This window comes from Hyperolius riggenbachi, chromosome 4 (assembly GCF_040937935.1).
Source record: "Hyperolius riggenbachi isolate aHypRig1 chromosome 4, aHypRig1.pri, whole genome shotgun sequence".
In the NCBI taxonomy this organism is placed as follows: domain Eukaryota; kingdom Metazoa; phylum Chordata; class Amphibia; order Anura; family Hyperoliidae; genus Hyperolius; species Hyperolius riggenbachi.
In genome coordinates this window covers 319,142,553-319,168,181 of record NC_090649.1, presented here as the reverse complement: position 1 = coordinate 319,168,181, position 25,629 = coordinate 319,142,553, and the positions used below count along the sequence as shown (strand labels likewise).

The 25,629-nt window shown below is 44.5% G+C and overlaps 1 protein-coding gene across 7 annotated transcripts in view; it reads right to left on the bottom strand.

The window, feature by feature from the left end:
* The window catches only part of SASH1 (SAM and SH3 domain containing 1), a 1,147,574-nt gene that overhangs the window by 461,008 nt on the left and 660,937 nt on the right, over positions 1–25,629 (bottom strand). Inside the window, exon 1 of one of the 7 annotated variants that reach the window (XM_068231716.1) lies at positions 13,712–13,770. The exons of the other annotated variants lie outside the window; for them this stretch is intronic. The gene's annotated coding sequence lies outside the window, so the exon portion shown is untranslated. Of the gene's footprint in view, positions 1–13,711; positions 13,771–25,629 lie in introns of those variants that run through there. 7 annotated transcript variants of the gene reach the window in all.

Below are 25,629 nucleotides of genomic sequence, written 5' to 3'. Positions count from 1 at the left end.
AGAGAGGCAGATCTCACAAGCTATCATACAGTGGTAAGGCTGAGACACAACCCTGACTGATCTCTAGAGAGGCAGATCTCACAAACTATCATACAGTGGTAAGGCTGAGACACAACCCTGACTGATCTCTAGAGAGGCAGATCTCACAAACTATCATACAGTGGTAAGGCTGAGACACAACCCTGACTGATCTCTAAAGAGGCAGATCTCACAAACTATCATACAGTGGTAAGGCTGAGACACAACCCTGACTGATCTCTAGAGAGGCAGATCTAACAAACTATCATACAGTGGTAAGGCTGAGACACAACCCTGACTGATCTCTAGAGAGGCAGATCTCACAAACTATCATACAGTGGTAAGGCTGAGACACAACCCTGACTGATCTCTAGAGAGGCAGATCTCACAAACTATCATACAGTGGTAAGGCTGAGACACAACCCTGACTGATCTCTAAAGTGGCAGATCTCACAAGCTATCATAAAGTGGTAAGGCCGCTGAGACACAACCCTGACTGATCTCTAGAGAGGCAGATCTCACAAGCTATCATACAGTGGTAAGGCTGAGACACAACCCTGACTGATCTCTAGAGAGGCAGATCTCACAAACTATCATACAGTGGTAAGGCTGAGACACAACCCTGACTGATCTCTAGAGAGGCAGATCTCACAAACTATCATACAGTGGTAAGGCTGAGACACAACCCTGACTGATCTCTAGAGATGCAGATCTCACAAACTATCATACAGTGGTAAGGCTGAGACACAACCCTGACTGATCTCTAGAGAGGCAGATCTTACAAACTATCATACAGTGGTAAGGCTGAGACACAACCCTGACTGATCTCTAAAGAGGCAGATCTCACAAACTACCATACAGTGGTAAGGCTGAGACACAACCCTGACTGATCTCTAGAGAGGCAGATCTCACAAACTATCATACAGTGGTAAGGCTGAGACACAACCCTGACTGATCTCTAAAGAGGCAGATCTCACAAACTATCATATAGTGGTAAGGCTGAGACACAACCCTGACTGATCTCTAGAGAGGAAGATCTCACAAGCTATCATACAGTGGTAAGGCCGCTGAGACACAACCCTGACTGATCTCTAAAGAGGCAGATCTCACAAGCTATCATAAAGTGGTAAGGCCGCTGAGACACAACCCTGACTGATCTCTAAAGAGGCAGATCTCACAAACTATCATACAGTGGTAAGGCTGAGACACAACCCTGACTGATCTCTAGAGAGGCAGATCTCACAAACTATCATACAGTGGTAAGGCTGAGACACAACCCTGACTGATCTCTAGAGAGGCAGATCTCACAAACTATCATACAGTGGTAAGGCTGAGACACAACCCTGACTGATTTCTAAAGTGGCAGATCTCACAAGCTATCATAAAGTGGTAAGGCCGCTGAGACACAACCCTGACTGATCTCTAGAGAGGCAGATCTCACAAGCTATCATACAGTGGTAAGGCTGAGACACAACCCTGACTGATCTCTAGAGAGGCAGATCTCACAAACTATCATACAGTGGTAAGGCTGAGACACAACCCTGACTGATCTCTAAAGAGGCAGATCTCACAAACTATCATACAGTGGTAAGGCTGAGACACAACCCTGTCTGATCTCTAGAGAGGCAGATCTCACAAACTATCATACAGTGGTAAAGCTGAGACACAACCCTGACTGATCTCTAGAGAGGCAGATCTCACAAACTATCATACAGTGGTAAGGCTGAGACACAACCCTGACTGATCTCTAGAGAGGCAGATCTCACAAACTATCATACAGTGGTAAGGCTGAGACACAACCCTGACTGATCTCTAAAGTGGCAGATCTCACAAGCTATCATAAAGTGGTAAGGCCGCTGAGACACAACCCTGACTGATCTCTAGAGAGGCAGATCTCACAAGCTATCATACAGTGGTAAGGCTGAGACACAACCCTGACTGATCTCTAGAGAGGCAGATCTCACAAACTATCATACAGTGGTAAGGCTGAGACACAACCCTGACTGATCTCTAAAGAGGCAGATCTCACAAACTATCATACAGTGGTAAGGCTGAGACACAACCCTGACTGATCTCTAGAGAGACAGATCTCACAAACTATCATACAGTGGTAAGGCTGAGACACAACCCTGACTGATCTCTAAAGAGGCAGATCTCACAAACTATCATACAGTGGTAAGGCTGAGACACAACCCTGACTGATCTCTAGAGAGGCAGATCTCACAAGCTATCATACAGTGGTAAGGCCGCTGAGACACAACCCTGACTGATCTCTAGAGAGGCAGATCTCACAAGCTATCATACAGTGGTAAGGCCGCTGAGACACAACCCTGACTGATCTCTAAAGAGGCAGATCTCACAAACTATCATACAGTGGTAAGGCTGAGACACAACCTTGACTGATCTCTAAAGAGGCAGATCTCACAAACTATCATACAGTGGTAAGGCTGAGACACAACCCTGACTGATCTCTAGAGAGGCAGATCTCACAAACCATCATACAGTGGTAAGGCTGAGACACAACCCTGACTGATCTCTAAAGAGGCAGATCTCACAAACTATCATACAGTGGTAAGGCTGAGACACAACCCTGACTGATCTCTAAAGAGCCAGATCTCACAAACTATCATACAGTGGTAAGGCTGAGACACAACCCTGACTGATCTCTAGAGAGGCAGATCTCACAAACCATCATACAGTGGTAAGGCTGAGACACAACCCTGACTGATCTCTAGAGAGGCAGATCTCACAAACTATCATACAGTGGTAAGGCTGAGACACAACCCTGACTGATCTCTAGAGAGGCAGATCTCACAAACTATCATACAGTGGTAAGGCTGAGACACAACCCTGACTGATCTCTAGAGAGGCAGATCTCACAAGCTATCATACAGTGGTAAGGCCGCTGAGACACAACCCTGACTGATCTCTAGAGAGGCAGATCTCACAAGCTATCATACAGTGGTAAGGCTGAGACACAACCCTGACTGATCTCTAAAGAGGCAGATCTCACAAACTATCATACAGTGGTAAGGCTGAGACACAACCCTGACTGATCTCTTAAGAGGCAGATCTCACAAACTATCATACAGTGGTAAGGCTGAGACACAACCCTGACTGATCTCTAAAGAGGCAGATCTCACAAACTATCATACAGTGGTAAGGCTGAGACACAACCCTGACTGATCTACTGCTTTGAGTACCAAGGTCCAGTTTGTATTGGGTGTTTATTTGCAGTGGATGCTATGCTGTATTGGGTGCTGAATGAGTAGCAGAAGGCGATAAACAATAGTGGGTGCCATGTGAGTGCTTATTGGTACAGGGAGCCATGTGAGTGTTGGACATGAGTGAGCAGGGAGTATGTGTGGTCTGGGTGTGTGCCATGGGAGAGCACTGAGTCTCATATGGGTTCAGACCACGGGTGGGTACTGGGTGCTATTTGAGTGCTGGCCATGGATGGGTACTAGGTGCATATAATGGCTTTGGAACTTTGTGCTGTGTGAGTACTATGCCATGTGGGTGTTGATTGTGGGGGTTATAGGGTGTCATGTGGGTCTTAGGTGCAAATACTGAGTGCCAAGTGGGTACTGGGAGCAAGTACATGGTAACATCTGGGTAATGGGTGCTGGTTAGTGGGGTATTTGTTGTCATGTGAGTGCTAAATGCAGAAGCTGGGTGCCATGTGGGTTCTGGGTGCTGGCACAGGGTGTCATGTGGATTCTGGCTGTATGGGTTGGTGTCAAGCATCATGTAGGTGTTGATTGCAGTTACTCAAGCCCTTGTGAGTTCTGGGTGCAAGTACTGGATGTCATATGTGAGTGTTTGGTGTTTGGGCTGGGCACCAAGTGGAGGCTTAGTGCAACTGGAACTACTGCAGATGAAACATGTGGGTGTTGGGTGCAGGTACATTGGTGCGAATACTTGGTGCATTGCCTGCACTAGGTGCTAGCTATGGGTGGGCATTGTGTGTCATGTGGATTCTGAGTGCAGGTACTTTGGGTGCTGGTACTGGTTTATGTGAGTTTAGATAATGTGCAAGTACTGTGCCAAGTGGGTGTGAGTACTGGGTGCCAGCTATAGGGTGAATGATGCAAGTACTAAGTGCCATATGGAGGTCGGACATAAGTATTGGGTGAAAGTTGCTTGGTGCAAGTACTGGGTGCTTGCTATAGTGGGGGTTACTGGTTGAGTGTAATGTGAGTGCTGAATATTGGTGGGATTGCGGTGGGTGCAGGGAGTGGGAGGTCACTGTGGGTACTGCTATGAATGGCATAGTTGTTGCTAGGGAAGGTAGAGGTCAGTGTGAGTGCTGGTGGAAGGGTAGGTCACTGCGGGTTCTGTGGAAGGAAGAGGTCAGTATGAGTGCTGGAGGAAGGGGAGGTCACTGTGGGTGCTGGGAGAGGTCATTGTAGTTATTGGAGGAGGGAGTTGTTGTGGATGCTGGGTGTTGGGAGAAATCAGTGTGGGCGCTGCTTTTGAGATGGGAGGTCCCTGTAAGTGCTGCAGGGGACAGGTGGGTAGCCTCTAGGGGAGGGAAAGATCACTGTGGGTGCTGGGGGAAGGATAGGTCAGTGTGGGTGCTGGGGTAGGCAGGATCACTGCTAGAGCTGGGGAGGAGAGGTGATTGTGGGTGGTAGGTGAAGGGAGAGGTCACTGTGGGAGGGAGAGGTCACTGTGGGTGCTGGTGGAGGGAGAGGTCACTGTGGGTGCTAGGTGGAGGGGAAGGTCACTGTGGGTGCTAGGTGGAGGGAGAGGTCACTGTGGGTGCTAGGTGGAGGGAGAGGTCACTGTGGGAGGGAGAGGTCACTGTGTGAGGGAGAGGTCAGTGCTAGGTGGAGGGAGAGGTCACTGTGGGTGCTAGGTGGAGGGAGAGGTCACTGTGGGAGGGAGAGGTCACTGTGGGTGCTAGGTGCAGGGAGAGGTCACTGTGGGTGCTGGGTGGAGGGAGAGGTCACTGTGGGTGCTAGGTGGAGGGAGAGGTCACTGTGGGTGCTAGGTGGAGGGAGAGGTCACTGTGGGAGGGAGAGGTCACTGTGGGAGGGAGAGGTCAGTGCTAGGTGGAGGGAGAGGTCACTGTGGGAGGGAGAGGTCACTGTGGGTGCTGGTGGAGGGAGAGGTCACTGTGGGTGCTAGGTGCAGGGAGAGGTCACTGTGGGTGCTAGGTGGAGGGAGAGGTCACTGTGGGTGCTGGGTAAGGGAGAGGTCACTGTGGGTGCTAGGTGGAGGGAGAGGTCACTGTGGGTGCTAGGTGAAGGGAGAGGTCACTGTGGGTGCTGGGGGAGGGAGAGGTTACTGTGGGTGCTAGGTGGAGGGAGAGGTCACTGTGGGTGCTGGTGGAGGGAGAGGTCACTGTGGGTGCTAGGTGCAGGGAGAGGTCACTGTGGGTGCTATGTGGAGGGAGAGGTCACTGTGGGTGCTAGGTGGAGGGAGAGGTCACTGTGGGTGCTAGGTGGAGGGAGAGGTCACTGTGGGTGCTGGGTAAGGGAGAGGTCACTGTGGGTGCTGGGGGAGGGAGAGGTTACTGTGGGTGCTAGGTGGAGGGAGGGGTCACTGTGGGTGCTGGTGGAGGGAGAGGTCACTGTGGGTGCTAGGTGCAGGGAGAGGTCACTGTGGGTGCTATGTGGAGGGAGAGGTCACTGTGGCTGCTAGGTGGAGGGAGAGGTCACTGTGGGTGCTAGGTGGAGGGAGAGGTCACTGTGGGTGCTAGGTGGATGGAGAGGTCACTGTGGGTGCTGAGGAGGGAGAAATCACTGGGTGCTAGGTGGATGGAGAGGTCCCTGTGGGTGAGGGAGAAGTCACTATGGGTGCTTGGGGAGGTAGAGGTCAGTATGGGTCCTAGGTGGAGGGTGAGGCCAGTATGCCACACTAGGATTCCTATCCAGGCCTCTTCACCTGAAAGTGCCCCAGGCGGAGGCGGAGCTTCTCGCGGGTGGGCGGGGCTTACCGCGGTAGGGGGCGGGGCTTATTTTGCGCGATCAGAGGGGCCTTTTTTTGCAGATTTTAAAAAGGGGGGTGCCTGGGCACCCAGAGCACCCCCCTCTGCACGTGCCTGGTGGTAAGGCTGAGACACAACCCTGACTGATCTTTTAAGAGGCAGATCTCACAAACTATCATAAAGTGGTAAGGCTGAGACACAACCCTGACTGATCTCTAAAGAGGCAGATCTCACAAACTATCATACAGTGGTAAGGCTGAGACACAACCCTGACTGATCTCTAAAGAGGCAGATCTCACAAGCTATCATACAGTGGTAAGGCCGCTGAGACACAACCCTGACTGATCTCTAGAGAGGCAGATCTCACAAACTATCATACAGTGGTAAGGCAGAGACACAACCCTGACTGATCTCTAAAGAGGCAGATCTCACAAGCTATCATACAGTGGTAAGGCTGAGACACAACCCTGACTGAAGAGGCAGATCTCACAAGCTATCATACAGTGGTAAGGCTGAGACACAACCCTGACTGATCTCTAAAGAGGCAGATCTCACAAGCTATCATACAGTGGTAAGGCTGAGACACAACCCTGACTGATCTCTAAAGAGGCAGATCTCACAAGCTATCATACAGTGGTAAGGCTGAGACACAACCCTGACTGATCTCTAAAGAGGCAGATCTCACAAGCTATCATACAGTGGTAAGGCTGAGACACAACCCTGACTGATCTCTAAAGAGGCAGATCTCACAAGCTATCATACAGTGGTAAGGCTGAGATACAACCCTGACTGATCTCTTAAGAGAAAGATCTCACAAACTATCATACAGTGGTAAGGCTGAGACACAACCCTGACTGATCTCTAGACAGGCAGATCTCACAAGCTATCATACAGTGGTAAGGCTGAGACACAACCCTGACTGATCTCTAGAGAGGCAGATCTCACAAACTATCATACAGTGGTAAGGCTGAGACACAACCCTGACTGATCTCTAGAGAGGCAGATCTCACAAACTATCATACAGTGGTAAGGCTGAGACACAACCCTGACTGATCTCTAAAGTGGCAGATCTCACAAGCTATCATAAAGTGGTAAGGCCGCTGAGACACAACCCTGACTGATCTCTAGAGAGGCAGATCTCACAAGCTATCATACAGTGGTAAGGCTGAGACACAACCCTGACTGATCTCTAGAGAGGCAGATCTCACAAACTATCATACAGTGGTAAGGCTGAGACACAACCCTGACTGATCTCTAGAGAGGCAGATCTCACAAACTATCATATAGTGGTAAGGCTGAGACACAACCCTGACTGATCTCTAAAGAGGCAGATCTCACAAACTATCATACAGTGGTAAGGCTGAGACACAACCCTGACTGATCTCTAGAGAGGCAGATCTAACAAACTATCATACAGTGGTAAGGCTGAGACACAACCCTGACTGATCTCTAGAGAGGCAGATCTCACAAACTATCATACAGTGGTAAGGCTGAGACACAACCCTGACTGATCTCTAGAGAGGCAGATCTCACAAACTATCATACAGTGGTAAGGCTGAGACACAACCCTGACTGATCTCTAAAGTGGCAGATCTCACAAGCTATCATAAAGTGGTAAGGCCGCTGAGACACAACCCTGACTGATCTCTAGAGAGGCAGATCTCACAAGCTATCATACAGTGGTAAGGCTGAGACACAACCCTGACTGATCTCTAGAGAGGCAGATCTCACAAACTATCATACAGTGGTAAGGCTGAGACACAACCCTGACTGATCTCTAGAGAGGCAGATCTCACAAACTATCATACAGTGGTAAGGCTGAGACACAACCCTGACTGATCTCTAGAGAGGCAGATCTCACAAACTATCATACAGTGGTAAGGCTGAGACACAACCCTGACTGATCTCTAGAGAGGCAGATCTTACAAACTATCATACAGTGGTAAGGCTGAGACACAACCCTGACTGATCTCTAAAGAGGCAGATCTCACAAACTACCATACAGTGGTAAGGCTGAGACACAACCCTGACTGATCTCTAGAGAGGCAGATCTCACAAACTATCATACAGTGGTAAGGCTGAGACACAACCCTGACTGATCTCTAAAGAGGCAGATCTCACAAACTATCATACAGTGGTAAGGCTGAGACACAACCCTGACTGATCTCTAGAGAGGCAGATCTCACAAGCTATCATACAGTGGTAAGGCCGCTGAGACACAACCCTGAGTGATCTCTAAAGAGGCAGATCTCACAAGCTATCATAAAGTGGTAAGGCCGCTGAGACACAACCCTGACTGATCTCTAAAGAGGCAGATCTCACAAACTATCATACAGTGGTAAGGCTGAGACACAACCCTGACTGATCTCTAGAGAGGCAGATCTCACAAACTATCATACAGTGGTAAGGCTGAGACACAACCCTGACTGATCTCTAGAGAGGCAGATCTCACAAACTATCATACAGTGGTAAGGCTGAGACACAACCCTGACTGATTTCTAAAGTGGCAGATCTCACAAGCTATCATAAAGTGGTAAGGCCGCTGAGACACAACCCTGACTGATCTCTAGAGAGGCAGATCTCACAAGCTATCATACAGTGGTAAGGCTGAGACACACCCCGGACTGATCTCTAGAGAGGCAGATCTCACAAACTATCATACAGTGGTAAGGCTGAGACACAACCCTGACTGATCTCTAAAGAGGCAGATCTCACAAACTATCATACAGTGGTAAGGCTGAGACACAACCCTGTCTGATCTCTAGAGAGGCAGATCTCACAAACTATCATACAGTGGTAAGGCTGAGACACAACCCTGACTGATCTCTAGAGAGGCAGATCTCACAAACTATCATACAGTGGTAAGGCTGAGACACAACCCTGACTGATCTCTAAAGTGGCAGATCTCACAAGCTATCATAAAGTGGTAAGGCCGCTGAGACACAACCCTGACTGATCTCTAGAGAGGCAGATCTCACAAGCTATCATACAGTGGTAAGGCTGAGACACAACCCTGACTGATCTCTAAAGAGACAGATCTCGCAAACTATCATACAGTGGTAAGGCTGAGACACAACCCTGACTGATCTCTAAAGAGGCAGATCTCACAAACTATCATACAGTGGTAAGGCTGAGACACAACCCTGACTGATCTCTAGAGAGGCAGATCTCACAAGCTATCATACAGTGGTAAGGCCGCTGAGACACAACCCTGACTGATCTCTAGAGAGGCAGATCTCACAAGCTATCATACAGTGGTAAGGCCGCTGAGACACAACCCTGACTGATCTCTAAAGAGGCAGATCTCACAAACTATCATACAGTGGTAAGGCTGAGACACAACCCTGACTGATCTCTAAAGAGGCAGATCTCACAAACTATCATACAGTGGTAAGGCTGAGACACAACCCTGACTGATCTCTAGAGAGGCAGATCTCACAAACTATCATACAGTGGTAAGGCTGAGACACAACCCTGACTGATCTCTTAAGAAGCAGATCTCACAAACTATCATACAGTGGTAAGGCTGAGACACAACCCTGACTGATCTCTAAAGAGGCAGATCTCACAAACTATCATACAGTGGTAAGGCTGAGACACAACCCTGACTGATCTCTAAAGAGGCAGATCTCACAAACTATCATACAGTGGTAAGGCTGAGACACAACCCTGACTGATCTCTAGAGAGGCAGATTTTACAAACTATCATACAGTGGTAAGGCTGAGACACAACCCTGACTGATCTCTAAAGAGGCAGATCTCACAAGCTATCATACAGTGGTAAGGCTGAGACACAACCCTGACTGATCTCTAAAGAGGCAGATCTCACAAACTATCATACAGTGGTAAGGCTGAGACACAACCCTGACTGATCTCTGGAGAGGCAGATCTCACAAACTATCATACAGTGGTAAGGCTGAGACACAACCCTGACTGATCTCTAAAGAGGCAGATCTCACAAGCTATCATACAGTGGTAAGGCTGAGACACAACCCTGACTGATCTCTAAAGAGGCAGATCTCACAAACTATCATACAGTGGTAAGGCTGAGACACAACCCTGACTGATCTCTAGAGAGGCAGATCTCACAAACTATCATACAGTGGTAAGACAGAGACACAACCCTGACTGATCTCTAACGAGGCAGATCTCACAAGCTATCATACAGTGGTAAGGCTGAGACACAACCCTGACTGATCTCTAAAGAGACAGATCTCGCAAACTATCATACAGTGGTAAGGCTGAGACACAACCCTGACTGATCTCTAAAGTGGCAGATCTCACAAGCTATCATAAAGTGGTAAGGCCGCTGAGACACAACCCTGACTGATCTCTAAAAAGTAGGGTAGATCTCACAAACTACACAACAGCTTCTTGCTCTATGCAGGCCAGGCACTCTGGATTTGTGATTGCTCGGAATTGATAACCTTCTGTATTCTGTATTGTGCACATTCATATATACCACAAAACAAATCAACACACCAAGCACAGTAATAGCTCAGAAAGACTTTCTTATTTCAACTGAGTTAAAGCAGTATAACAATTTCTTTTCTTGGACAGAGACAACAGGAGTTGGATGACTGTGCTGCCGAGATACTATCTAACAGGCTGCTGAGCACGGCAAGTTATCAATAAAATGTCAAATCAGTGAATTGCATTGTAGTTAAGCACTGGGGATACAAGGCAAATTGCCTTGTAACCTACAGATGTACTCTTGCTAACATGGAGGTAACTGACATTGATAGATCACCGTATTATATATAGTGATAGAAGTAACAGCTCTTCAGAAGAACTATACTGAAGGAGTTGTAAGATAAATGACCCTGGGTGAACATCTGTAATGTTTGTTAGAAACACTGAAATTGCTTCTCAATAGATAAGGTGCATTGTGCTGAAAAAGCATAACTTGTCTTAAAGTCGCAAAGCAGCCAAATGAGGTTTATTTCAATCATATGATTACATTTTGTCTCTGCTATAAATTGCTGCAGTCTAGTTGGCTGAATGTGTGAACATCATCAGCAGTAACCATTTTATTTGATGGATGGCTGGCTGAGAACTATCAATGTAATTACCAGAAAGAGAGGTTAGTGCTTTAAAACCTATAGTGGAATTGTGTCAACGCCAAAGAGTAATAGGTCTTTAGAAGTGTTTTGCCAAAGTCAGGGATTACCTATTACAGATGCCTTCCTGTCATTCTGACCATGTATCATTAATAAGCAAGCAATTTCTTCTTCAGACATGACATCCAGTGTATAAGAGGGGGCATGAAGAATCAATTACAGCAAACAGCAAATGTACAATATAATCATATAGGCTAATCATTCAGTGTCCAACAGGGTCCCTTGGGCCTGCCAACATCAATGCTATGAGTTGCCAGTCTACAAGTATTTATTGTTTTTGTTAGGCTTAATATTGCACAAAACATATCTCATGTTGTTGTTATTATTATTATATTATTATTATGTTATTGATACTCAAAATGAATAAACCATGTAAAGCTTGTACTTCCACTCTTAATTTATTCGGTGAATCGAGTACATAAAGTTCAGTTTCTTAAAACTAGTGATTAGCTAAACAATTCTTCTTACTTGCAAATGCCCACTGATCCCAGTAAAGGTAAAGAGACTGTGTCAGTCAAAGCCAGTGGCTGCCATCAGTTAGCTGACAGATAGTAATTAATCAGCAGCGATAGGATTTGATTGGCCCAATTTCTTCAGCCTCATGGCTGAACATTTCTGTATTAGAAGAATTATTTGCCTGCCGATGCTTTGGATTAGGTCAGTGATGGCAAAGACCACCTACTTATATTAATAGTTCAGAAAGGGATAAAGATAAAATTATTTGAGATTCCATTACCACCAATTTATGAATGCCAGCAGTACAAAACACTTTATGCAAAATGTACCTCCGTAACGTAATTAACAGAAACAACAAAACCATTGTAATAAATGCTATCATCGCTATTTCAAAGATTTTTGTTTAACCAACAGCTGACATGCCACAAACCTCTCCTAATCAGCTGCTACAATGTCTTACAGTTTACTGAAGCAGCTACTGGTAGCTGTATCTGAGATAATGGACTGTTAAGATGCGTACACGCCAGATTCCCGCAAACGACAGGTCGTCAGACCTCTGCCGTCAGTTTGCCTGTGTGTACAGTCTGTTGGCAGGCTAATAAGGCTGGTTTTGACAGATCCACCGAGCAGATCTGTCAAAACCAGAATTATCAGCCTGCCGACAGACTGTACACACAGGCAAACTGTCGGCAGAACGGCCGCCCCGCAGGCGGGTCTGGCGACTTGTTGTTTGCGGGAATCAGGTGTGTGTGCTTACCTTTAAGGAATACGTGTCAATGTAAAACAACAAATCTCTTCCTTGAACAAATTAGCCAGTTCCAAGTTGATATGCTTATGGGTTTTGCATGTACAAAGACAGAATACCTAAAGACTGTATCATAGTATAAACATGGAATAAAATTGTATTTACAGCTGCACAATACACATTTTCTACATATATTTCAATATATGTTTCTAATATATTCCTTCTTACTATTTTTTCCAAGAGTTTTGTGATGGAAATACTGCAAAATGAACCATTTCCACTTAATTTTGAGTAACTGATCAGCCACATTGCTGGGATTTTGAGATAGCCACCACTAGATTGCATTTACCAGGGAAGTCTTGTAAGAACTACCAACAAGATTCTGACTTTAGTAAATTATGCACATCATTTCTATGCCATAAAACCAATACAACAGATCAGTAAGGAGATAGATGATAAATGAAATTAAGCATTGCTCCGCTCTGTCCCTGGGTGTGAAACTGCACTCACAACTTTAGGTGTCTGCAGAGGGAGAGTGAGTGGTGGCATCACTAGCCCCTGAGAATTTCTACTATATCCATATATTTCATAACCAAGCCATTTTGTAATATTACTGTATGTCATTAAGAATTCTCTTTTCATTTGAGTCTGCAGCCAGCTATGATTTTGGGAGGCACAGTCCTCTCTGGGAACCAAATCCCTTTGTCCCTCTTTCTTCTTCATGTGTCCCTCTTTCAGGACTGATGTACAGATCTATGTAAATATATGTATTTCTACAAAATAAAATGAAAAAGAACTAATGATGATAGAAGGGACCAATGTGGTTTGAATGATAAAACAACATCTTTGGCTTCTAAATTCTTAACGTCTTTGGCTTCTAAATTCTTTGTGGTTTGCATGACTAGGGGCTGTGCTGTTGGTGTGGTTTGAGGTGTGTCAGGGGCGTGTCTGTCCCACTTTCTTATCTCAAAAAGTTGGGAGGTATGCTTATATAGACCCGGGGCCCAAAAGTACAAATAGAATGATGAGATGATGGTAATAATTTTAAATCCTGTCTCTTTGGCATTAGTATGTGGCATAAAGCTACCACCTAAAAGTTATAGGAGGAGACACAAAACAGTACTACTACTGCTAATAATAATAAAAAACATAAGAATGCCTTTAACCCCTTTCTGCCACTATCTCTAATAAGGTTTATTTATACATTGTCCCATGTATTTAGCCAATCCCACAACAAAATATCTGATTTGAGTTCGGCACACTAGCAGTCCACATTTTAGTAATTCTGACACAATAACAAGGACTGGCCAACCACTGGTACACAAGATGAATCAATAATAAGTGTCAAGTCTACACAGATACTGTCACAGTGTAGATTATAGTGTAATCTCCATAAGAAAATTGCTGTCACCTAACTTGTCTTAGAATACAACTCACCACAGATAATGCTGGCAAAGTTTCCCTTGTTATGATAAAGTGACTGTCCCTTCATCATTCTTCAGCTTTCCAGAGGACGAAATGGTCCACAGAAACTGCTCCAAGTTAGTAGCAGCTCAGTGAGGACTAAACTTCCTTAGCTCCCAGTGACTGAGACTGGCAATTTAGGTCACATTCCATCATGCACAAAGGAAAATATGAATAGAAAGGTATCACATTTAAAGAATGGCGTAATTTGAGGCTATGCAGTTCATGCTGCCCTGAATAAATCTGCCACACCTTACAGACACGTCAGGTGCCAAGATAAGCATAGCAATAAGCTGTCTCTAAGGAAGTAAGTGGTGAGATGATTACACAGCAGCTGTTTGTAAAAGTCCGGCACACTTCACTCAACAAACATAAACTAAGAAACAAACAGCTATTTGTGCGGATCTTATTATGCCACTGACAAACATCCCAACTTTTTGAAATGTGAAAAGGGGACAAAATAAAGTGTGTTCCTTAAGTGGCACCTGAAGTGATATGTAACATAATGAGATAAACATAGGTACATAAAATACTAGGCCTACTAAACATTCTAGTACAGCAAGTGTTAAAAAAAAACTAGAGTTGTTATCTATGGAAATTAGCTTGCTGAACAGCTTGTTGAATTCAGTCCAGTTACCTGAATCGTAAGTAGAAGCCAAAAGATTTTTCCCTGAGCAAAGACTGTTGATAAGGTTTTAGCAAGAGAGAGAGAGAGAGAGTCGCATAGGGCCACTGGCCTTTATTGTGGTACTTTGCAAAGACACTACAGTGAACATACAGGTGCTGGCAGGCTTGATACCTACATACAAGTGATAGGCTTGATACCTGTTCTGTGTCCTTTCTCAAAATCCCATGCAGGTAAACAATGTAATAATAAAGATATATGAAAAATATGAACACTTTAATAGTTAAATAAGGTACTGTATTTACTTACACAGATCTAACCCTAGCTCTTAACTAGACAATAAAACTAACTTCTCCTTACCCTATTGCCTAATCCTAACCAATATTCATTTTTACCCCCAGTATCATCTTCACCCCTAGTGGTGAATCCAAGCACTGGGAGTTAAAAGTATTCACCTTTAAGCCAAATAAACTGCATTGGTATGGCAACATTCAAATACAACATAGGCACATTAACTGCTTCACACATGGATACATCCTCTCTAATTGCCTACAAAGTACTGCTGTGTCCTTGAGAGTAATCTGCTCTGTGGTTTACCTATTTGACCCTGCTAAAGTCCATCATGACCTCTGCTGCATGACTCATCCACCTCTCCTCCCGCTTCTCCAACTCTATCCCCCTCTGTCAGTCCCTTCACTGGCTGCCAGTTACACAAGGGATATAATTTAAAATCCTGACAATACAAAATCCTGAACTTCAAAGCTCTTTACAACCTAGCTTCTTATTATTTAAATATCCTTACTTCCAGATACCATCCTGCATGCACTCTCCGCTTAAAGAGACTCTGAAGCGAGATTAAAAATCGCTTTTTACCTTATATTCAACAGGGGCATGTTTGCCCCTGCTAAAACGCTGTTATCCCGCGGCAGAACGAGGGGTCTTTGCCCCCCAAATACCCCCCTGCAAAATCCATGACTTTCTTGGTCGTGGATTTTGCTGCTCATTGAGGCAGAGCTTTCAGCTGTAGCTCTGCCTCCATGCGCGTCTATCAGCCGGCGGATCTTCGCCTCTCCCCGCCCCTCTCAGTGAAGGAAGACTGAGAGCGGCGGGGAGAGGCGGCGATCTGCACTGACAGACGCACTGAGAGGCAGAGCTACAGGGCTTAGCTCTGCCTCTACAGGAAGCGCTCCCCGGGCACCACAGAGGGGATGTGGGGGTAAAGACCCCAGGATATCTGCGTTTTAGCAGGGGAAAACATGCCCCTGTTGAATATAAGGTCAAAAGCGATTTGTAATCTCGCTTCAGAGTCTCTTTAATAATAATAATAATAATGCCCCTGTTGAATATAAGGTCAAAAGCGACTTTTAATCGCGCTTCAGAGTCTCTTTAATAATAATAATAGTCTCCTGTCTTCCTCTCTGGTCACCTCTTCTCATGCTTACAAGCTTTCTCTCGATCTTCTGCCCTCCTCTGGAATTCCATCCCAAACCTGCCACTCACCCACGCTTATCATTTTAGATGCAACCTAAAAACTCCCCTCTTTAGGCAAGCATACTTTGCTACCTAGGACACTTTGGCGGACAACCATTTTTACTATATGCAAAAATATGAGTATTAGTGCACTACCCCTCTTTGCACCCACTCAGACTGCGTAGACGGGAGCATTTCAACATAGGTCATCCAAAATAATTGTTCCACTGGTTTTGTGTTCTTTTCAAAGTGTATACAGATGTCTTCTACTGCTTGTAAACTGCTTGCTAGTGACTGACTGAACTGTGAAGCTGTGCTATTCACCATTTCTATTAGCTCACTTCCATTCATTCTCCCCTCTTCCCTCTCCATAGATCAGACCCAGATAGCTAAACAGTATGTCTTTTCAAGAAAAGGCAGTTGGCTCAAATGATCAAGTATGTTCTCCTGAGAAGATCATTAGTAAAAAGTAAGAACTGGGCTTTGTGTTCAAACCATAAGGGATCCTGTAATTCATACACTCAGTCAGTGGCTAAGGATCTGTGGGCCCCGATGCAAGTTTTTCATGAGGCCCCCCAAGCACTCTATACATAACAATTGATACGATGCACCAGAACCTGCCAATGGCAAATACAGCTTCAGAGGTGCAAGAAGGGAATGGGTAGCAGTCTGTTAATGATTACCACTATTTAAAGTATCTATAGAAGTGATTATTATGAGCACAGGACCAATAGAGAGCTTATACTGCAGTTGAGAGAGGGCCCCTCGGGGCCCCTCTGACCCAAGGGCCCCTATGCGGTCGCAAACTCTGCACCCCCTATTGCTACGCCCCTGCACTCAGTATTAAAAGCAATGAAAGCAGGCTACATGACAGCTGCATCTTAACTGATAGACTGCAAGCACCCTCTTAGAACACCGTATTAGCTTCTTACCTAGAACTGTGTGTCAAGCCTATGCATAAAGTAACTATAAATCCTTTTACTTTTGCCACCGAACATAATATATGTTTATGCCATTTAATTTGGCCTTTTTTTGTACATGCAAAAGAAACTATCAATGGCAGAGTTTCAATCTCCATCTCCCTTAAGGTGGCCATACACTGGTCGATTTGCCATCAGATCGACCAACAGATAGATTCTTCTCTGATCGAATTTGATCAGAGAGGGATCGTATGGCTGCCTTTACTGCAAACAGATTATGAATCGATTTCAGCATGAAATTGATTCACCATCTGTGAAGCTGCCGCAGCCCCCCGGGCCCCCGCATACATTACCTGATCCAGCCGTCGCGAGTCTCCCGGTCTCCGCTGTCTTCTTCTCCGCTCTGGGCTCCAGCTTCACTGTACTTCCTGTCTGGGGAAGTTTAAACAGTAGAGGGTGCTCTACTGTTTAAACTTCCTGCCGGGACAGGAAGAAGTGAAGCCTGCTGGACTCGGAGCCCAGCGCGGAGAAGAAGCAGCAGTGACAGCGGGGACTCGCGCCGGCCGGATCAGGTAATGTATTGCAGCTAGCGTCGGTCGTCGGGCATTAGAACGCCGCTATCGGCGCACTCCCGACCCGACGGCAATTGAGCAAAATCTTCCGCATGGACAGGAACATCGGTAATCGACGGGAACAATCGATTTCAGACGGAAATCCATCGTTCGGTCAGCATGTGCGCAATGATTTCACAGCCAATTCGATCACAGTGATCGAATTGGCTGTATATATTGGCGGGAAAATCAGTAAGTGTATGGGCCCCTTTAACTGTATTCAGAGCAAACTGCATTTATTTACTTTTACTGCTGACTAAAGCTTTCCTTCAGCATTCATCACATGGCCAATTAATTATATCTGCATGGAAGAATCAGCAGCGCACCCTGCTCAGCTCATCTCCATGCAAGGATGTGTAAATATTCAAGGCTCCAAAAGTAAATATTTCATACTCTGCCAGATGTTTGATAATTAGCAATTTCTACTAAAAATTCCAGTAAAGATTCTCTGAAACAGAAATAATGGTTTGGACTTTTAATGACTCGAGGCGTGAGTTATGACGTTTGAAGTGCTAAAACCTGAAATAATGAAAACACAATGCTTTGTTTCATAGAATAACCTTGAAAAAACAGGCTTTAAACATTGAAAGAGTTTTCATAACAATAAAAAAATGAAAGCTGCATTTGTAATTAAAAGGAAATCTAAGTCATTTATATCTCTTCGGGCTGTAAAATTATGCTGAGACCTGCATCCAGTGTTCCATTCTAGTAATGAATCAGTAGCTTGTATCCCATTTTCAATATCAAAAGGGAACTTTTATTTTTAAGTATAAAGAGCGGTTGGTTTTGTTGGTTATTTCTGCTCTTCATTTTTTATTTTTCTCCTTTGGAGATTTGAGTTTGCTGCGTGTGGAGCAGTTTCTATATAACTGATTTATGGACGGAGAGGCCCAGTGAAATGCAGTTAGCCTGTGCTCACTCTGAACAGCCAATCGTGTCCATGGAAAATTAAGTATAAAATAAACCTCTGAGCCCACGATTGCCAGTTTTCACTCCTCAGCACTTGAATTTAAAGGATACCCGAAGTGACATGTGACATGATGAGATAGACATGTGTATTTACAGTGCCTAGCACACAAATAACTATGCCATGCTTCTTTTTTTTTTTCTCTGTCTCAAATAAATAGTTAAATATCAGGTATGTAAGTGGCTGACTCAGTCCAGCACCCAACTTGGTCAGGTAATTCTGTAATTAGTGAATTACGGGCATGCGGTTGAGTTAATAACTAGAGATGGGCCGAAGCAATCGCCAGGAGAATAATTTGCCACGAAGATCGCGTATTCGCTTTTGCCTCCTCAGGCGAATACTTGGTGGATTCAGTTCACCCCCTATACATTATCATAGAGCTAAACTTTGACCCCTTACCTCACAGTTAGCAGACACATGACAGCCAATCAGCTAGCACCCCCTCCTGGACCACCCACCCCCCTATAAAAAAAAAGCCAGGACGGCAGTCATCTTAGACTCATTCTGTGGCTGCTGTCTTAGTGAGAGCAGGGACAGTGTGTTGCTGATAGGTAGAGAATTCGGTAGGCCTGTGTTCTATGTCCTCTTAGTGCAGATTCTTGCTGCTACCACCACATTGGCCTCAATTCACTAAGATCATGCTGGAGATATTAAGGCAAGAGAAAACTTACCTCCACACAGTGAGAGAGCTATTTTATCTCTTCATTCCTTAAGTTACCTCTTCTGTAGTTAATTTACCTCCTCTGTAGTTAATTTACCTCCTCTGTAGTTATTTTCACACGCCGTTTATAAACAGCCTGACTTTAACTCTGGAGTTATTTTAAGGATTGAAGAGTTGACTTAAAGACGGAAGAGTTTACTTTAGGTTTGCCTGAGGTAAAATGTTTCCTGAATACGACATGCCTTATCACCATGGTGACCACTCTAGAAACGTTATTAAAGACAGGAGATAAGCTTAGTGAATTGAGGCCATTGTCTTGAACAGCTAAGCCCTTCTTAGGGCTGATACATTATTTTCCTTGCTATTATATTGCTCTTCTGTGGCCAGTGCACAAGCTCGCTGTTGGAGACAGGAATGCTGGTCCTAGTAGTACACCTATCATAACACACCTTCACACCACTACTGGTATCTAGTATCCACTGGCCCCTGTGTAAAACCTCAGTGCTGTAGGAGACAGGTCTGCTGGTGCTAGTAGTGCACCGACCATTACCCACCTTCACACCACTACTGGCATCTAGTATCCATTATTGCCCCCTGTATAAGGCCTCAGTGCAGAATCAGGTTTTTGCGGTCACTTAATTGTCATTGAACTACCTTAGCCTGACCATAGAGGCTAGAAAACCGCAATCGCCTGCACTTCTACTATTGTGCACACAAGCACGGCAGCCACTACACACCACTACACAAAGACTGCTGCACAGAGGTCTAACATTTATGTCCTGGAGTTGTCACCTAGTAAAAACAAAGATATGCTCACCTGACGTAATCACTAAAGGTCTTTGGACTACGGCATTTCATCTGTCAGTGTGAAGCGGGCATAACCCTTACACTACCTGATTGACATGTACACACCTTGGGCTTGATTCACAAAGCGGTGCTAATCTACTTAGCACGTCTAAAGTCCTTAGACGCGCTAACCAGGGTGCTAAGTAGGTTAGCACCGGATTTCTCAATCAGATCGCGCGCTAACTTTGCGCGCGCAAAGTTTTATGTGCGCTAAGTCCCATAGGCTTTAATGGGCACTTCACGCGGAGAGCCCTGCGCTCTGTGCAGTACGCGCGTAAAGTTTTTTAAACGTGCTAAGGGGGTTTTTACAGGCGTGCTAACAGTTAGCACCGCTTTGTGAATCAAGTCCCTTGGATGTTTAAAGCACTTTATTTCACCAATTTAGGAATGTAATGTGATTTCTGCCCTTTGGTGATTAAAACACGACACTGCGTCAACTATGTAATTTTTGGTGGGACTTTTGCCATGGACCCCCCTCTGGCATGCCCCCGTCCAGGTGTTAGGCCTCCTGAAACAATTTTTCCATCACTTTTGTGGCCAGAAACAGTTTTCGTAGGTTTTAAAATTCTCCTGCTCATTGAAGTCTATGGAGATTTGCAGATTCGCCAGATTCGTGAACTTTTGTGGAGATTTGCCTTTGAAATTTGTGAACCCAAAATTTGATATTCAGCCCATCACTATTAGTAACCCTACCACCCAGCGACCCTTGCAGCATTAATCGAAAGCCTTACATTGCAGGCTCTGTTTTTCACCATTGGTCCTCTTTATGCCACATATAAGAGGCATACAAAAAGCTGATAAAGGACAACTGAGGGGACATGTGACATAATCAGATGATAGACATGTATATGTACAGTTCCAACCACACAAATAACTAGGCTGTGTTCCTTTTTTTCTTTCTCTGCCTGAAACAGTTAAACATCAGGTATGCAAGTCCGAATGGGGACTGATAAGGAGTTACAACCATGAAACACTTGCCTAGTAGGAAATGGCTTCTGAGAGCAGGAAAGAGATTAAAAAAAAGTGTCAAGAGTTCATAGATTTGAGCCCTGGCATACTATAATGAATATGTCATTGAGCAGAGACAATGAAACCGTAAAAACTTAAAAAGCAGATTTAAATATAAAATGAAATTGTGGGATATCTAAAAAAAAAGTAATTTTTAGCAGCAGAAAGATGGATACAATTGTTTATAAGTGCACATTTTTACACATTGGCTATATGCACATAATTATTGGCAAAATGCACACAAAATGCTTTTCATGGATAGTTAATATTAACGATTAAGCATGGGATTAAGTAAAAACAGCATAAATGTTGAAATATGAGAGAAAGCATTAAAAGCCCTAAAGAGGTTTATTGAATCAACCCCAATGTACAATGTGTCTGTACCATAACAGTTCACAATCACAATGAGTCTTGTAGGAAATACAGCTTACAAATCATTACCTTCTGTTGTTAATTATTAACCCTGGAATTCATGTTATTTGTCTTAATAATGTTATTTATTCTATACTCCCAGCTGTGCTTTTAAATTTTTTTTGTTTGCTCAAATACATTCTTTTGAACAGCTTTGGAAAAGAGAATTAGAGTTCCCAGACTTCTGAATGCCGATTTTATTTTCTCGGTGTCTCTTAACTTTTATATTTGAAGTATTTTAGAAAATTGCAAAGTAATTAAAGTGGACCTAAATCCTGTATTATGACTCAGCCTCCACATGCACAGCAGCCAAAATGAGATAGATGGAACCAGCTCACAGCAATCACAAGTAAAAAGAGGTTGCTTGTTATTCTTATGGACCCCTGTCATGCGATAATAATGAGTGATGAGTGCCTGCTCTGTTGGCTGAGAAGAAATGAGGTTAGCTCATACCGCTCCCCAAAGTCACATTTAAAAGCATATTGGTGGTTTTTGTTAGGGTGTGACCACATTAGCTGTAGGTTGTATGTTTTGAGTGGTCCACCCATACAAGTTGGATAGGGTGTGTTAAGGGTGTACATCAAAAAAGGCCACCCGGAAATGTGGGTGCTCCGAAATAGCTGATAGTAGAATATAGGTAAATTTAATGGCGGTAATAGAGATCAATATTTTACTACAGCTAAACCTAACCCTATTCTCACACTGAACCCTCCTTCTACCAATGCCTAACCTTAACCACTCCCCTGGATGCCTAACCTTAACCACCCCCTACCCCCATGGCTAACCTTAACTGCCCCCCCCCAAGGCTAACCTTAACTGCCCCCCCAATGCTAACCTTAACCTCCACAGAGAGAGGAGCCTTTCACTTTGGCTTAAAACTATTTTGGCACTGTGTTCGGCCTGAGGAAGTGGGCATAGTTCCACGAAACTCATTGCCAGTGCACATTAAAGTTTGTTATTTGTTATACAGATTTGTCTTCATTGAGATAAGCTACCTAACTTTTTCATTTTAGGTGTTTTTAATGCAGTTTTATCATACCTTGGGCGCCTCTTCTCCCCTTTTGTATTTCCACCAAAAGTAGACCTCAGTGATAGGGCTCATAGACAGCACTGTCAGATGGGCACACGTGTGAGCTGCACAGCAGTCTTTTCTCACAGCACACTGCTGCATGCATTGTAATGTATTGAAATGGGATCAGCGCTGTAATAGTGAGCAACACAGTTGTCATGAATTTCTGTAAAATGCACACTTACTTACATTGCAGCGTAATGGGAGAGTGTGCCTGGATGGTAAGGCTGGTTTTCTCAAAAATGCTTCATACTTGAAATATATTTTAAGATACTTCTTAAGTGTCTAATGGCTCATACACACGGGGTACGGCTGTCGCTGCAACCACGTGGCAGACGCGTGTTGCGGCGACAGGTCGCCCGTGTGTATGACGTGCGTGGCCGAACCGTCGCTACTCAGAGCTGTCGCCAGGCGATTGACTTGTTCAATCGCCGGCAACAGCTGTTGCCACAACTTTGCTGCAACTGTCGCTAGTCCGCGTGTGTATGCGGACTAGCGACAGGAGACCCAATGCAAGTGAATGGAGCATCCGGCTGGGGGATGCTCCATTCACAGACAGCTTCCGCCGCATCTCTGCCTTTCTGGCTAGACATGTAGATAGCTGTCGCCGCTAGTAGCCATGCAACGGGGGACAATTGTGCCCACAGTATGAGTAAGCAGAGCACTTGTGGGAGTGAAACACGCTAGGGCTTATTCTCTTGTATGTACCTGCCTACTGATTTTAATTCATCTCCGAGGGAGCAAAGATAGATTTCTTCCTTATCTCACTTCTTGAGTTCACCTTTTTCACTTTCTAACTGTAAACTTTTGCTCTCCTCTCCCATTACTATACCTGTGCATATGTTATGGGTACTTCAAGAAAACAATGAGCAAGAAGTACAGGGTAACCTTGAGGAATATTTGTACCATTAACAATAAAAGTGACATAAAAATATAGATACTTACCTATGAAGAGAGAAGCCTCTGGATCCTCCAAAGGCTTCCTGTGTCCTCCTTGCCCATCGTTGCCACATGCGAACCCCAAGAACAAATCTAACAATAGCTTGCCAGATATGTTATTGTGGCCACGCTCCCTGCCATGTACAAGCGCAGCTGTACTATGCTTGTGCAAGTATGGCGGCAACTGTGCAGAAAGTCGGAGCCATTCATCCTCGAGCGGCTCCTTGCGGCACAGATCCGACTGTAGTCCTTAGGGTGCAGTATGTCCATGCTGTGTATGAAGAGGAGGGTTCCGAGCACAGCAGTGGTTGTCACAAGGAGGACAGGAGACTTCTCTTTTCGTAGTAGTAGGTATCTATCTTTTTTGTTAGCATCCGCCTTGGGTTCTCTTTAAAATAAATAATGCAAGTACACTGCATTATTGATCAGACCCTCATCTTAAGAGATCTAAACCACACTTATATATAAATACACTAACCCTTAAAACGCAGGTACCGTGTGTCTTTTGGAAATTGTGTACTTGTGATAACTTCCCACACCAGTCTGTATATGACAAAATGGGTTCATGGACTTGAATCATGACATTTTTGTTTTTTATTTTTCTGCCATCATTAGATTTGTGAGATGTTTTTGAATCCGAAGCTGGAACCTCCATCAGGAATATATTTGTTCTGTATATATAATATTGTTAAAAGATTTTCTAACTCAGATTTCCCTGGGTCTAACAAAATACACAGGAACACATAGATGATATTTATTATGCTAATATCAGCAACTGGAGGTAATTTACGGCATTAGCTGAAAGAATTCGACAAATGTTTAGAGCCCCATTATACAGCGAGTTCACTACATCTGCTGCATGCCTGAAGTCATTAAGTATAAACATTCTCTGAGGCAAGATCCATAAATGGTTTGGATTTGTTAAACTTCAATGCGATAGAGTGAACTCCACATTTACTTCTAGCAGTTTATAAAAGACACAGATGAAGGTAGAATAGGCAAGTAGAAATGCATTTAAAAGAAAGTGTGATACAAGCTGTTACTAAAGACACATGCAGTTTCAAATGTCACACATCGCTGTGCGCATTTCTTTATTTAATTAGATTTTCATTTATGTGTTTTTGAATGCAATGGCTTAACTTGCAGGTGAGTACCCCCTGCAGCTGCTGGGAGGCCTGGTGGGTGCGTGGGGGTGCATTTTCTCCCATTTCCAGGGTCTCCCGGCCTGCCTTTCTCTAGTAGCTACTGTTTTTCCTCCATACACAATAGCACAGCAGAGGAAGTATTTTACTTGCTCAAATGCCGGGACCATCAGTCCTTTTTTTCAATGTGGCCATACACTGTCCTCTTACGGTACCTCTGTCCTTGCTGGTTGCATGTTGTGTGGTGTCATGTGGCATGCAGGAATACTGGAGAGCAAAATGGAGGACTATGGCAATAAGCAGCTGCATAGAAAGGAGGACTGAACAACACTTTACTGGGGCAGATACTATATCTCCGCCAATGCTAGTTTGGATGAGGGGGTAGAAAGACTTGCATAATGACCACGAAACTTATGGATTGGGTGGTGGCAACTACATTTCTTGGGGACAGAGGTGCGGAATGGTTGCAGGAATTATTATTGGGGGATAATGACCACACTTGGATTGATGGCAGAATGGGGGTTTGCTCTTATTATATGGAAAGAAGGCTGATTGGAAGCACTGTAGGTCAACTCAAGACTTCCCTATTTAACTTTGCTGGGAGGCCTCAGGTTTGTACTTGCCCCTGATTAAATGTATACAATTTACATCCACCTATCATGGACCTGAGCAAATCATCGCTAGCACTATTAATGATCAAAGCTGTCCAATTATGTTGTACCTGGAATAACCCATAGAGTTTTCATGAAAATATGAAAACACAGTCACCCTCACTTACTGTCTTTAGACACATACTGAAAACTCACCTCTTCAGGCACACATATAACCTTACCTAAGACACTAAACCTGCCACCAACCACCACACTAGAGATGGCTCAAACCTCCGATTTTCAGTTTGCGAACCTCGAACTTATGAAAAAGTTTGCGAACCTGCAAACTTTTCGAACCGCAATATACTTCAATGGGCAGGCGAACTTGAAAAACTACAAACACTGTTTCTGGCCACAAAAGTGATGGAAAAGATGTTTCAAGGAATCTACCACCTGGAGGGGGGCATGGCGGAGTGGGATACATGCCAGAAGTTCCGGGGAAAATTATGGATTTGACACACAGCAGGGTTATAATCCCTAAAATGCAGAAATCACATTGCATTGCTAAATTGGAGGCCTAAGTGCTTGAAAACATCTTGCGTGTGTATACATGGATCAGCAGTTAGTGTAAG